The following is a 13,543-nucleotide window of genomic DNA, read 5'->3' on the forward strand; positions in this document are numbered from 1 at the left end:
AACTGAACAAACATTAATCCGTGGTCCTTCCAGGTCAAATTCAAGGTCTACTGGAGAAGCAGTCTGAGATAGGCTAGGACTAAATACACATTAGAGACAGAATTCTCCTCTCACCCCAGGAGAAGGTTAACCCATGGAAGGCCTAAGTTATGAATTCAGCAATCCCCCTGCATTGCCACACATTAAATGGCACCACTGACTGATTGATGTAGCCGAGAAAGTTTATAGTCAAGTGACTGTCTTTATTCCTGTGCCCTGGAATACAGATGGCTTTGTGGATCTCCGCCTCACAAGATGCATATGTACTTGGAAAGGAAGGTGGCATAGCCTCTCCACACATGCAGAATGACAGCTGGCTTGATAAAAACAATAATTGCCCTTCCATTGGTTTTAAAATATAATCTCTCTTTGCAAGAAAATCAGTCCATAGAAACAACCCGTGCAATGAATCCATCATGCTGACCTTCATCGCCCCGGCCAATGGAAAGTGCCAGTGTGGGACAGAGGGAGCTCAGGAGCAGGGGGAGAGGGTGGGAGAGAGGCTTAGGCGGTGTGGTACAAAGGAGACTGGGGACGAGAGGTATGTAGGCAGGTCCTTCCCTGCATGGGATCCTTCTGGGATTATCCCTCTCCCTCTCAAAAGAGAGAACGTGAAGAGGTAGAAGAAAGCCCTGTCCGTGTTTTGTATGCAGACCAAGGCAATCCCTGAAGAAGTCAAGGAGCAAATGGGCCATGAACTACCCTTTTGCCCTCGAAGGGGGTCCCAGCTCGTTCAGGATTAGAGCACACTGGTGGGGCAGCTTAGAGAGGGGTTGCATCAGTTTCGACGATAGGCAAAGGAGCTCAGGACTTTGACTTGCACCTCGAGAGGTTGACCTCGGCTCCTTTTGGAAAATGGATTATTTCTTGTTTAACAGCCAAATAGTCAGGAGCGCCGCCAGCTTTTTTGCCGCCCTAGGCTGCGGAAGGTCCCGCCCCTGAAATGCCGCCCCCGACCGCGGCGGCCGAAGATCCGGCCGCCGTGGTCACCGCCCCCCAAATGTTAGCGCCCTAGGTGACTGCCTAGGTCGCCTAATGGGTTGCGCCAGCCCTGCAAATAGTTCAAATGGAAGTGCAGTCCATTTCCCCTCACCTGTGACCAATGGAAACTACCCTCTTCTTGCCCAATTTTTCTGAATGATCTGGCACCATGGACCTTGGTCAGAACGACTTCTCATTGAGCAGAGTGCAAGGCGTTCCTGCTGGCGGTACTAGGATCTCACCCATCAATGTAAAAAAGCAAAACCAAGGTGCTAGATCAACTGCTCCTTGAAAGGACAAGGGGACTGTGATACTTGTGCAAACCAGGGCGGTCCCTCACTGGTCAGTGAGCTTTGATTATGCAGCAAGCTCACCCTGGGCTCTCAGTAATGGGAGATTCTTCAGGGGCTCAAGTGAGTCATGCTAGAATGGTTAACAAAGCATTCTTTGGGGAGAGGTGGGAACTGGGCTATTGATGCCCTTTCTTTATTACAATTGAATCCCGAAACACTTTGGAGGGTGGGATCATTTCTCAGACTGGGTTCCCTTTGATCTCAGGGGTGGTTGTTTCTTAGATCAATGGTGCAACGTGATTCAATCAAGAGTTGGTGTTTCATTGCATTGCACAGGCATGGGGCACAGCTGCAAGCAATAGGGCTTGGAAGACTAGACAGCCCGGCAGATTAAGAAAGGGCTACAGAACTGTTGGGTGCTAAATTTCCAGTTCCCATCCAGCCCAAGAAGACAAAGTCATCAGCAGTGGATGGCAGTTCTGGGGACCCTTTGTGAAATGAGCCGGTGGGATCTCAGGTAAGTTCCTAGAAGCCACATCATAAAAAAATCATCCGACCAATTTCCCCATTTCTTAGCAGTCAAACAAGAATACTGAACCAGCCATGGAGAATAAACAACATAGACTTCCCTAGAGTTGGCCCCTCCATACCATCCCTCTAAAACAGTCGGGCCTCACAGCTGAACCTTGTCATTAATTTTGTCCAAAGAGGAAGTAAGAAGAGGGAAGTGAGCTCCTTGGGCCTCTCTCTCTGATGAGTTTCAGTTGCCTGAGAAGGTCAGGGTGCAATGCCTAAGGGCTGCAGGGTTTCTGAGGGAACCGATCACCTTTTTGCCTTATTTAGAGTGGAAATGTATTTAAAGCCGGTGACTAAGGTCAAGCTAGAAATATGTTATGAAGACCTACCACTAGAACTTGATATTAATTTAAGAGATATTACAATGGAAAAAAAGTTACTCTGTTTGCCTGGAAAAAAGGCATATGCAAAATCTTCCAGGTACTCATCAAGAAACAAGCTGTTTCTTTGACTTAGAGAGGAGCAAACAGGTTTTAGGCCATTAAGTTCATGTGCACACCATACTGTTGTTCTCAGACATATTACAGAACAAAGTGTGGAGTGGCAAGCAGCCACTGTGATAAGTTTGATAGATTTCCAAAAGTCTTTTGACACCATACACAGAGACAGACTTTGGAACATTAGGGCATGCTACCGAATACCAGAAAAAAATCATTAAAACAATCAAGGATCTATGTGTTTTTTGCTGAGGACATTGTCCTACTTAGTTCAACACATCACTTAATGGAAGAAAAGACCTCGCTTTTGGCAGATACAGCAAAACAAGTTGGTTTGTTCCTTAACAAGGAGAAGACAAAATATATGGCTATCAATGTTCCAAAAGCAACCATTAGACTGGAAAAAGAAACACTAGAAGAAATACATCATTTTACAGATCTAGGGAGTGAGATGTGCATTCATGGTGACACCATGTTAGATGTTAAGCAACGAACATAAAGAGAAGCAAACAACATCCATAAACTTGAAAAGATTTGGAAAAGTAGCATAATTGGCACGGACAGAAATATGAATTTTTCATACTGGCATCACGTCTGTCCTCCTTTATGGAGCAGAGTCATGGAAATCTACAACAGAAATTTATAAGATGAACTCATTCCAAATAAATGTCTGCAGGAGATCTTCAGAGTTCACTGGAAAGAGAGGCTTGCAACATCAGAAATTCTAAGTAGAGCAAACTAATCTAAAACATCAACTATGGTAGGGAGACAACAATGGACATATTTGGGACACCCTTGAAGGATACCACCAACACAACTTTCACAGCAAGTGATACTATGGACAAGAAGAAGAAAAAAAAAAAGAGGATGGCCTTGAGAAACATTATGCAGAACAACAGAGACAGAAACCAAATCCATCCACATGATATTCAGAAGCCTGAACAGACCAGCACAAGACTGAAATAAATGGTGGAAACTGGTGCGTGCCCTATGCCCCTGAGAGTGGAGGAGGCTAAAGAGAGCCCCTGGAGCCATTCTATATGAGGGAAATGACCCCTTGCTGACACTGCTTGTCAACAGGCCCACCTTGTTCTTCCTCCCACTGGTGCTGAAATCTGTTGGTGTTGAGGGGATGAACCATTTTCAATCCTGATGCAGAAATCTCAAGACTCCTCAACCCACCCAACCTCTATTGGTCTTTTTGCAATAGGGCTAGAAAACAGGCTTGTCCCATGTACATGAAGCACAGGTGACAAGAGAAGTTTGCAGCCAGGAGTTACTCTCTTGGGTCAATGCGGCTACTCACTCCTTATCTGTGTGAGTATAGAGTCCTGGAATATCCGGGTGAGAAGGGACCTCCGGAGGTCATCTAGTCCAACTCCCTGCTCAAAGCAGGACCAATCCCCAGACAGATTTTTGCCCCAGATCCCTAAATGGCCCCTCAAGGATTGAACTCACAACCCTGGGTTTAGCAGGCCAATGCTCAAACCACTGAGCTATCCCTCCCCCCAAAGTCTTTCCCCACAGCCAAAGTGGGGTGACTGAAGATAGAGGAGAGATGCAGAGATAGATCCTCTAGGAGAGCCACAAGAACAAGTAAAGGGCTCACAGCCTGGCCCTATCTCTGCAGGGTGAACTTGATTCTGATTTGGAGAAGACTGACTTACTGCTGGGGGCCCCGTCTGGTTTTTGTCACCAGTCTCTGTGTGATATTCCTAAATGCCATTAGTGCAAGGGCCCAAGTAACCAGGTGCTTCTTGAATCGAAACACTTATGGCCCAACCCTGTAGCTGGTGAAATAAATGCGTGTTTTCCCAGTGGCTTAGACAGGATCAAAACCAGATTCTGCAATGTAACACTGAAATGCCAGCACCAGCTTCCACTGATGCCAATAGTAACACTCCCATTGTCTTCAATGAAAGTTGGGCAGCTCCAAAGTAAGTTAGCTTTACGGTGCAGGTCTACATAGGTACTTCTAAAGGTACCGTATATCATCGCCCAAGATACTCACACACACATTGTGTTACTCTCCCAAAGTGTCCTGGGGCCAGTGGGACAATGTCTTTGAGGGTGGTCACGTTTGGGATGATTCAAAGCCTTGTTAAAGAACCCTTAAGGGCTGGGCAGGGCACATGCAGGACATGACAATGGCGGTTGAGTACAGCGTATCCAATGTGATGGATGAGCGATTCCTCATCTGCCTTTTCGTCAGGATGGGCTTTTGCTAGTGCTGTGGCGACTCAGTGAAACCAAGCAATATCTGTTTAGAAGCCCTACACGATAGATGCATCATGGCCACTTGTGGGAGTTATCAGGGTAGTTCTCTGAAGGAAGCAAGGCACAGCACCCAGGAGTCGGAAGAGGTAACCCATCGGCCATTCTGGGACAGAACTTTTTGCGTGCATGGTCCTAAAGCCGTTTACGCAGCCCCTCGCTGAAAGGCAAATGAGAACAGCATTCTGGAGTCACTGGCTGTCATGTAATGTGATAGTTAAAACTGCAGGAGGATTTCTATTCTATGGACAGCGCTTCGTAGTGCTGGAATGCCAGAGGGAGATTAATATTGCTACTACTAAAATAATAATAATACCTAGTTCCTAAACAGTGCTTTTCATCCGGTATCAGAGGGGCAGCTGTAAAAAGCACCCGAGAGTCCTGTGACACCTTTAAGACTAACAGATGTATTGGAGCATAAGCTTTCGTGGGTGAATACCCACTTCGTCAGACGCATGTCTGAGGGGTAGCCGTGTTAGTCTTATGCTCCAATACATCTGTTCGTCTTAAAGGTGCCACAGGACTCTCTGTTGCTCTCTTCATCTGGAGATCTCCGAGTAGACAATGACCTTGATAATGGCCCTGAGATTTCATATCATGCCTTTTGTTTTAAAGGATCCAAAATCGTTCTAAAACCAGGAATCACTCCACTCACCACAAAAATGCAGCAACCTCAGGGGTGGAACGTGGCAGAGTTTAGAACAGAATGGGAAGAAAAATATGGTATCCAACTGAAACTGCAGGAGGCATTTAGGGAGGCAGACGTGAAGTTATCCAGGCTGGAATCTCCCCTGGTAATTGGAGGAATACATCTAACCCTTGCGAAAAGCCCCTCGATCTTTGAGGATTCAGGACCTCAGTTTTACATCTCCTCCGAAAGTTCAGGCAAGTCTACGTCCCACTGATTGCAGGACAGCTGGCAGCACAGCGGAGGGGCGTGTCTACACTACAGGCACAATGGGGGCACAGATACAGTGCTGCAGCTGTAGTGTCGGAGTGAAGATGCTTCCTACATCAGCAGAAGGGTTTTTTCCAGCAGTGTAGATAATCCACCTCCCAGAGCAGTCAGGGCTAGATCAACAGAAAAATTCTACTGGGGCTTCAGTCAGCTTAACTACGGCTTAATGGGAATAGCTGAGCGACATAGCTAGGCTGATCTCAATTTTAAATGTAGACCAGGGTTTAGACACTCTGCGACTGTGAAACAGGGGAGTGGGAATGTATGGATGATGTGTATTCACTGCACCAGCTGTAGTTTCTTGGGGTTGCCAGTTTATTACTTAGTGCAATAATATCCCATTTGTTTGCCAGTTCCTCCAAAGGCAGTTAGAAAGAAAATCAATCATAGTATTTGCCTGGGAGTTTCTCCTGTACCAAGACATTGTTAGAGCAGTAAACAACAGAGCTATGAAGTAGTCTGACAGCTTTAACTCTGCCTGCTATTAGTTATGGGCAAACATTACTCAGGTCTGCAATGAAACCCTGATCGCAATATCCACAAAGACCTCAGCAGGGCACCTTCAGTGCTGTGTATACACCCGTACAATAAGTGCCCAATGCCAAGCACACTGTTAGATCTCGGTAAATAATAACAAGAACACACAGTACTTATATCGGACGAAATGCATTGCCAGGCTGCACTGTATTGAACGGAACATGCATACACACAGCCAGTGTGAGCTGGGCGCTGCAGAATCTCCCATGGGGTGGGGCCGTTGGGCTATACGGCAGTATCTGTCCCATGTATGTGTGTGTGTGAGAGCATGTAGTGTGGAAATGTGTGTGCAGCAGCCTAAGCACGAGGCCAGGAGTGTGTGTGAGAGAAAGGGGTGTGCACGCTCATGTGAGGGACACTATGTGTGCAACCAGCCTCATCTCAAGTGTATCAGGTGGGGCACATGGCTAAAGAATCTGCTTTCTGTGAGTGACTGCTACCCTCTAGTGGTGTTTCAGAGCAATGGCTCTTGGGGGGGAAAAAACCCCAAAGCTAGATTGTGCGCAGTGTTGTTGTAACCATGCTGTTCCCAGGATATTAGAGAGACAAGGTGGGTGAGGTACTAACTTTTGTTGGACCAACTTCTGTTGGTGACAGAGACAGATTATCAAGCTTACACAGAGCTCTTCTTCAGGTCTAGCAAAGGTACACAGAGCATCACAGCTAAATACAAGGTGGAACAGATTGTTTAGCATAAGTAATTAACACATTTAAAGGGACCATTCAAGATGGAATTGCCCAGTAACATCTGTCCAGTGATTGCGGGCGGGGGGGAGCAGGGATACAGATTGTTGTAATGACCCATAAATCCAGGGTCTCTATTCAGTCCATGATTTTTAGTGTCTAGCAAAGTGTTGAATTTAAGCTCCCAGGCTTGTCTTTTGAAGGTGTTGTGCAGGTTTCCTTTGAAGATCATGTGGGGGTGGAAATTTACAGTGGTACTGTAGCTGTCCTAGGGTTAGAGGGTGCCACTCCGGCACTACATTCACAGTAAAAAACAAAGGCAGCCTATTGGAGAGGTAGGGGAAAAACAAAACCAAGGGAATCCAGAACCCCTTCCCCTAAGGTGGAGCCCCTGATCCCGGAGTGTGGGACTTTCTGGAGAAAACTCCCCATACTAAATGCTGATGGGCCAACTGAGAAGATGCTGCTTTCCCAGACCGAACTGGTGGGGAGAAACGTCGCAAAGGGGTATTACTGGCTCCCTGCCCCCCAATACACACAGCCCTTTGCAATGAACCTAGACTCTGTCTGATGATCATGAGGGAGAGACTAATGGGTTGGAGTCTTTTCTGCCTGTCTCAGAGATTCCTATGCAGCCCAGGGACCATGTGCAGACACAGAGTCTGTTACAGCTCTGGCAGGTGCTTGTGGCCTTCCTGCTCAGGAGAAGAGGGCTGCAGCTGACGGTAGCCAGAAGGAAAGTGGGATACAAGGTAGGCTGGGATAACAAGGCGGGCGTGAAGCTGCCCAGTGTTATGAGCCCCAGAAGGTACATGTGGGGAGCTGCATTTAGTTCCTTTTCCCAGAGTTGCAGTGCTCAGTAGGAAGGTGACTGCTGCAGCAGAGGCATTATGTGCCCAACATCGCAGATGCGTCTTACGGGGGGGGGCGGAAATCTGCACGGTGAACTCCTCCCGGCCAGCACTAAGCATGGAGCCCTGAGGGCCTGATTGTGACAGCTCAGCTCCTGCTAGTCTTGGACGGTATCTCTCAAATTACTCCCTGCCAAGGAAATTCCTTCCTAGCCCCCTTTTCTGCTACAAACCCAGGCCCGGATGCTGCAAGGTGCTGAGCCCCCTCGACTCCGACTGACCTCAATGGGACTTGACGATGCCTTGCAGAGAACACTCGGCACCATCTATGATTGGGGCTGTGGCTTCTTGCTCAGGCATGTAACTGCTGTGGGTGTCGAGCTAACTCTGCAGAGCCACGTGGAAAAGACCCTCTATTGCTCGCCTTCACTTGGCTTCCAGCCCTGGAGCGTGGGACAGCTCAGGGGCAGCTTGATTTGAGGAGCTGACAGGCACGAGCCGGGTCCCAAGATCATGGAGGAACTTGGGATCTAGGTTGCTCTCCCCATGGTTCTGCCTGGCAGAAATGCCTCCTGAAATGGTCCCTCCACGAGAGAGGAGTATCTGGGCTATCCTGGGGGTTATACGGTCGGTCCCTTGGCATGGTCTAGGCTTAAGGCAGATCTTGAATTTGCTTCAGATTCTTCACATTCCCTTTTCCTGAGCCGGGCATGAGGAAAGAGGGAGTGGTGGAATCTCTCCACCCCCTCTAGTCCACCACAGCCTTTTCTGAACACTTCCTAGCAAAGGAATCTACCAGAGGAACCCCGTTTCCCTGGAGTCTCCCCCTAGCATGCCCATTGCTAGGAGCGTGGTAGGACTGCATGGGCGGGCTCCCACAGAAAATCCACACTTCTCAAGGGGGCAGGCTGCAGGCTGCCACAATGGCTCATGGAAAATGTTGTGCTTGCTCCTCTGACTATGTGGTAAACAGGCTTGGCACTAAGCATTTGCTGGGACTGGGGCCAGAGAGACCCCAATACTGAGATGGGTTGGGCAGAAGCACGACTCAAGGTTTTCACAATTGAATGGTTTATGCAGGGACCCTGTTTCGATGTTCCTTGGGCTGGTCCTGAAGGTACCACAAGGAAAACATTGGGGAGGCAGAGTCATTCCACAGCCCTCGGGTTGTCCGGGCCTGTTCTGAGTTAATGTCAGGCTCAGACACGAGGACTAAATTTAGCAAGAAAATCTCACAAAACCATAACAGCAGCCCAACAGCGGATCCAGGCTGGGAAAAAAGCTGGGGGAGGCTTTTAAATCACACTAATAAACCCTATAAAAGGGGAAAGTGCAGGCATCATTGCTGAGCTGACTTTTACAAGGTGTTAGCTCTGTGGAGACCTGGGAGACACCCACTGTGACCTTACAGTCTGCGCACGCTATTGCGCCTAGCTCATTAGGGGATGGATTGCAGACCTGCCCTGCGTGCACTCCTGCAAGATTGGGCCTGTCTCATTGCCCTCCCCTCCCCAAGCAGTTACAGGTCCTCAGAGGCCCCTGTGTAGCCCAGCAAACCACTTGACATTGCTGGAGTTTCTCTCATGGGGTGCAGGTCAAGGACCACCCTTTCCCCACCGGGAGTCCAATGTCTCACCCACTCCTCTTCCTTCCCATGGCTAATTACCCCTAGGATGCCAGTGGTTTACTGAGCCACCTCACTAAATCCTGCCTGGTTGCCTGAATCACCGCTAGTGTGAAAAGGCAGCTTCCCAGCCATGAGTCACCCCAGCCTCAGCTAGGTGAGTCAACGTGAGCTTGGACCTGGGCTGCCAGTTCTCTCCGTCTCCCTGTTCCTAACAGCGTGAGATCCCTACAACCTCAAGGTCCTATTAACCAATTGTTGTTGTGTGCAGTGTTGTTGTAGCCGTGTTGGTCCTAGGATATTAGAGAGACAAGGGGAGATGAGGTAATATCTTGTATTGGATCAACTTCTGTTGGTGAAAGAGACAAGTTTTGAATCGTACACTGAGCTTTTCTTCAGGTCTGGGAAACTAACTGGGAGTGTCACTGCTAACTATAGTGTGTCCCACCTTGGATTGAGTAGTGAGATGACAGCAGCAGATTCCAAGGTGGCAATTCTTCCTTCCCTGGCAGTGCAAAAAGGATCCTGATTAGCGTTCCCTCTAATTTTTCCCACCCATGTGCGGAAAGAATTTTGTGATGTGCACCAATATGGACAGAACAAAAATCATGTGGTGGCGGTGCGGCCGAGGGGTTCGGAGGGCGGGAGGGGGATCAGGGCTGGGACAGAGGCTTGGGTGCAGGGGGTGAGGGCTCCAGCTGGGGGGGTGAGCTCTGGGGTGGGGGCCAGGGATGAGGAGCTTGGGGTGCAGGAGGGTGCTCTGGGGCTCCGGCGGGGCGAGAGGACTCCCCCCAGTTCTCTTCCCCACAGCAGCACCTGGACTGGGAGGGAGAGGCACCTGTCCCCACCACAGCAGCTCCGGGACTGGGGCCGTGGGATAGGAACCCCTCCCCCAGCAGGTTCGGGCCAGGGCTGGGTTCGGGCCTGGGGAGGGGCCGGAACACTCTGGCCACGGCTGGGTTCGAGCCAGGGGAGGGGCGCCACGGCTGGGTCCGAACCAGGCAGCCCCAGCAGGTTGGGGTCCGAGCTAGGTTGGGGCCGGGGTGACCCTCCCCTGGCCACGGCAGGTCCCCTGAGCGCCTGCGTGGTGCTAAGAAGGCTGCTCCACGGCTGCGCAGCTTACAGGGAACTTAGGTTCTAAGGGCACCGCCAATATCCAGACAAAACACAGCTTGTGTTTCTAACTGGGACTCCTGGACTGCCAGCGGCAAAACATGACAGGAAACGGTGAGACGGCAGAGTGTAGGTCAGGAAGGGATGGGCCTGTTGTTTAAAAAGGTTTTTATTATAAAATCATAGAAATGGAGGGCTGGAAGGAATCTCGCAAAGTCATCAAGTCCAACCTCCTAACCCTAATCCAAGTTTGTGTTTTTTTAAAAACCTCCAATGACGGGGATTACACACTCTCCCTTGGAAGCCTATTCTAGAACTAACTACCTTTATAGTTAGAAAGTTTTTCCTAAGAGCTAACCTAAATCTCCCTTGCTTTCTGCATATGGAGCAGTGGTCATGGAGGAGTATTAAGCACTGTCTTCTTCATAACAGCCCTTAACATATTGGAAGATTATCAGGTCCCCCTTCACTCTTCTTTTCTCAAGATTAAACACGCTCAGTGTTTTTAACTTTTCCTCAAGTTTTTCAAACCCTTTATCATTTTTGTTGCTCTCCTCTGGACTCTTTCTGCTTTGTCTACATCTTCCCTAAAGAACTGGACACACGATTCCAACTGAGGCCTCAACAGTGCACAGTAGACCAGAACAATTACCTCCCATTTCTTACATACGACTCCTGTTACCGACACCCCAGAATGATATTATCCTTTTTTTCAGCTACACATTACCCAGATCCTTTTCAGCAGTACTACCAACTTGTCTCTCTCACCAATAGAAGTTGGTGACTGCCAACTAGACAGTTATTCCCCATTTTGTGGTTGTGCATTTGATTTTTCCTTCCTACGTGAAGTATTTTGCACTTGTCTTTACTGAATTTCATCTTGTTGATTTCAGGCCAATTCTCCAATTGGTCAAGGTCATTTTGAATTATAATCTTGTCTTCCATACTGTTTGCAATCCTTCCCAGCTTGATGTCGTTTACAAATTTTACAGGCACATTCTCCACTCCATTACCCAAGTCATTAATGAAAATATTGAATAATACTGGGCACAGGACTGATTTCTGTGGGACCCCACATGATCTGCCCGCCCAGTTTGACAGTGAATCATTGACAATTACTCTTTGAGTATGTCTTTCAACTAGTTGTGCACCCGTCTTACAGTAATTTAATCTATTCTAGGCCACATTTCCCTAGTTTGCTTATGTGACGTGGGACTGTCAAAGGCCTTATTAACAACAAGATATAGAAAGTTAGGAGGGCTATTTTTAAAAGCCTTTAAAAGTCTTTTTAAAGAACCGTAATAAGCAGCCTCTACCCCAGCGGTGGGCAACCGGTGAACCGTGGCCACTGGGAGCTGCGGGTGGCCATGCCTGCGGACGATCAGTGTAAACACTGTCTCGTGGGTCACCAGCGGATTACCCTGACGGGCCGCAGGTTGCCTACCACTGTTCTACCCTGTCTTTATTACACTGTCTTGCGTCAGACCTGAAGCTGGGATGCAGCTGGACTTTATAAAGGGCCTTATGTAATGCTCCTAAAGGCAGCCACACACCTTCTTCTGTTCACACAGCACAATTCCACTTACCTGTAGGCTGTCACAGACATAAGAAATGGAAAACGCCTATTAAATCATCCAGATCACCTTGCGCAGGCCAGGCCAGGATTGTGACTTAGTGTGTTCCCCAGGGCTTTGTCCTGTCTAAGGGCTTGTCTATACCTTATAAATAAATGGAGATATCTCATCTCCTAGAACTGGAAGGGACCTTGAAAGGTCATCGAGTCCAGCCCCCTGCCTTCACTAGCAGGACCAAGTACTGATTTTGCCCCAGATCCCCAAGTGGCCCCCTCAAGGATTGAACTCACAACCCTGGGTTTAGCAGACCAATGCTCAAACCACTGAGCTATCCCTCCCTCCCAAATGAGTGCTTCATTATAGACACTACATACACAGGTTATCCACCTCCCTGAAAGGCAGTAGGTCAACAGAAGAATTCGTTCGTCAACCTAGTGCTGTCTACACACAGGGACTTAGATGAGCTTAACTATACCACTTAAGGGTGTGGATTTTTCACATCCCTGACCAACATAGTTAAACCAACCTACTTTTCTAATGTAGAACTGTCCTAATACAGTGGTTCTCAAACAGCGACCCGTGAAGCATTGGTGGTCTGTGGAGCATTTGCTAACGGGACACAGAGCGCTGCCTGGTCACGTGGTTCTGGCTCCTCTCTTATTAGGGTATGTCTACACTGCAAACAAAAGTTTATTCTTAACTCCAGTTAGCTAACTCAGGTGTATATAGAGCAGTGAAGACAAGACAACCTGGCTTTTAACTCAGGGTTAGCAGCTTGAGTACAGCCCCAGGCTTTAACTCAAGTGAAAAGCAGAGTTGTTACGTCTTCCCTGTTTGAACCCAGGTTCAGAACACACCTCTGGTTTTGCATTGTAGACATGCCCTTAGAACCCATGTGCCGCCAAATTGTGGGAAAAGAAACTTAACTCCCATTGAACCCTTTCCAAAAACAAGCAGTTGCTGTAGTCACCATGGGGATGTTAGGAGGGCGAAGAGGAAGTGAAGCCACTTGCAGGAGGGGAAAGAGAAGCGAGGTGCCCATGAGATAGTGGGAACTACTTCTTAGAAGAGAGGCTATGGAAAAGCTTGAGAACCCCAAGTCTGATGCATCCATCATGCTTATGTTTTTCTAGCTCGTCTACCTGAATAATTTTTTCTTAGGCCCTGTCTATCCTTGGGAACAGACCCAACTCAGCGGTGGGTGTCCTGCAATTGGAGTCGGGGTCCCACAAACTGGGGGGAGGGGACAACAGAGAATCCTCCCCACGTGCAACCAGAGGGAAACAATGGGGCATATCCCCAAATTGCAAACCGTGGGGGAGGGGGAGCAGGGCTTCCTCCCAAACTATACCTGGAGAGGGGCAGGGGGAAGTTACCAAAGTAAAAAAAAATAAAACTGGGGGGTCCTGTGAGCAAGCCCCCCAAAAATGCAACCCTGGAAATGCAAACCGGGGGGGAGTGGGGACGCCCCCAAAATGCAACCCTGGGGGGGACACTCGGGGGAGCCCCGCAAGCACACACCTGGGGGGGGGTCCTGAGCCCGTTGCCCGGCGGGAGCGCTCTAGCGCTGGCTCCAGCCCCGCGGCGGAACTGGCCGCGGCA

The 13,543-nt window shown here is 48.8% G+C and overlaps 1 protein-coding gene across 5 annotated transcripts in view; it reads right to left on the reverse strand.

Moving 5' to 3' along the window:
• Positions 1–13,543, reverse strand: part of ASTN2 (astrotactin 2) — a 631,841-nt gene that overhangs the window by 189,314 nt on the left and 428,984 nt on the right. The window contains exon 1 of one of the 5 annotated variants that reach the window (XM_065572257.1): positions 13,463–13,539. The exons of the other annotated variants lie outside the window; for them this stretch is intronic. The gene's annotated coding sequence lies outside the window, so the exon portion shown is untranslated. Of the gene's footprint in view, positions 1–13,462; positions 13,540–13,543 lie in introns of those variants that run through there. 5 annotated transcript variants of the gene reach the window in all.

Source organism: Chrysemys picta, chromosome 18 (assembly GCF_011386835.1).
Source record: "Chrysemys picta bellii isolate R12L10 chromosome 18, ASM1138683v2, whole genome shotgun sequence".
NCBI classification, from domain to species: domain Eukaryota; kingdom Metazoa; phylum Chordata; order Testudines; family Emydidae; genus Chrysemys; species Chrysemys picta.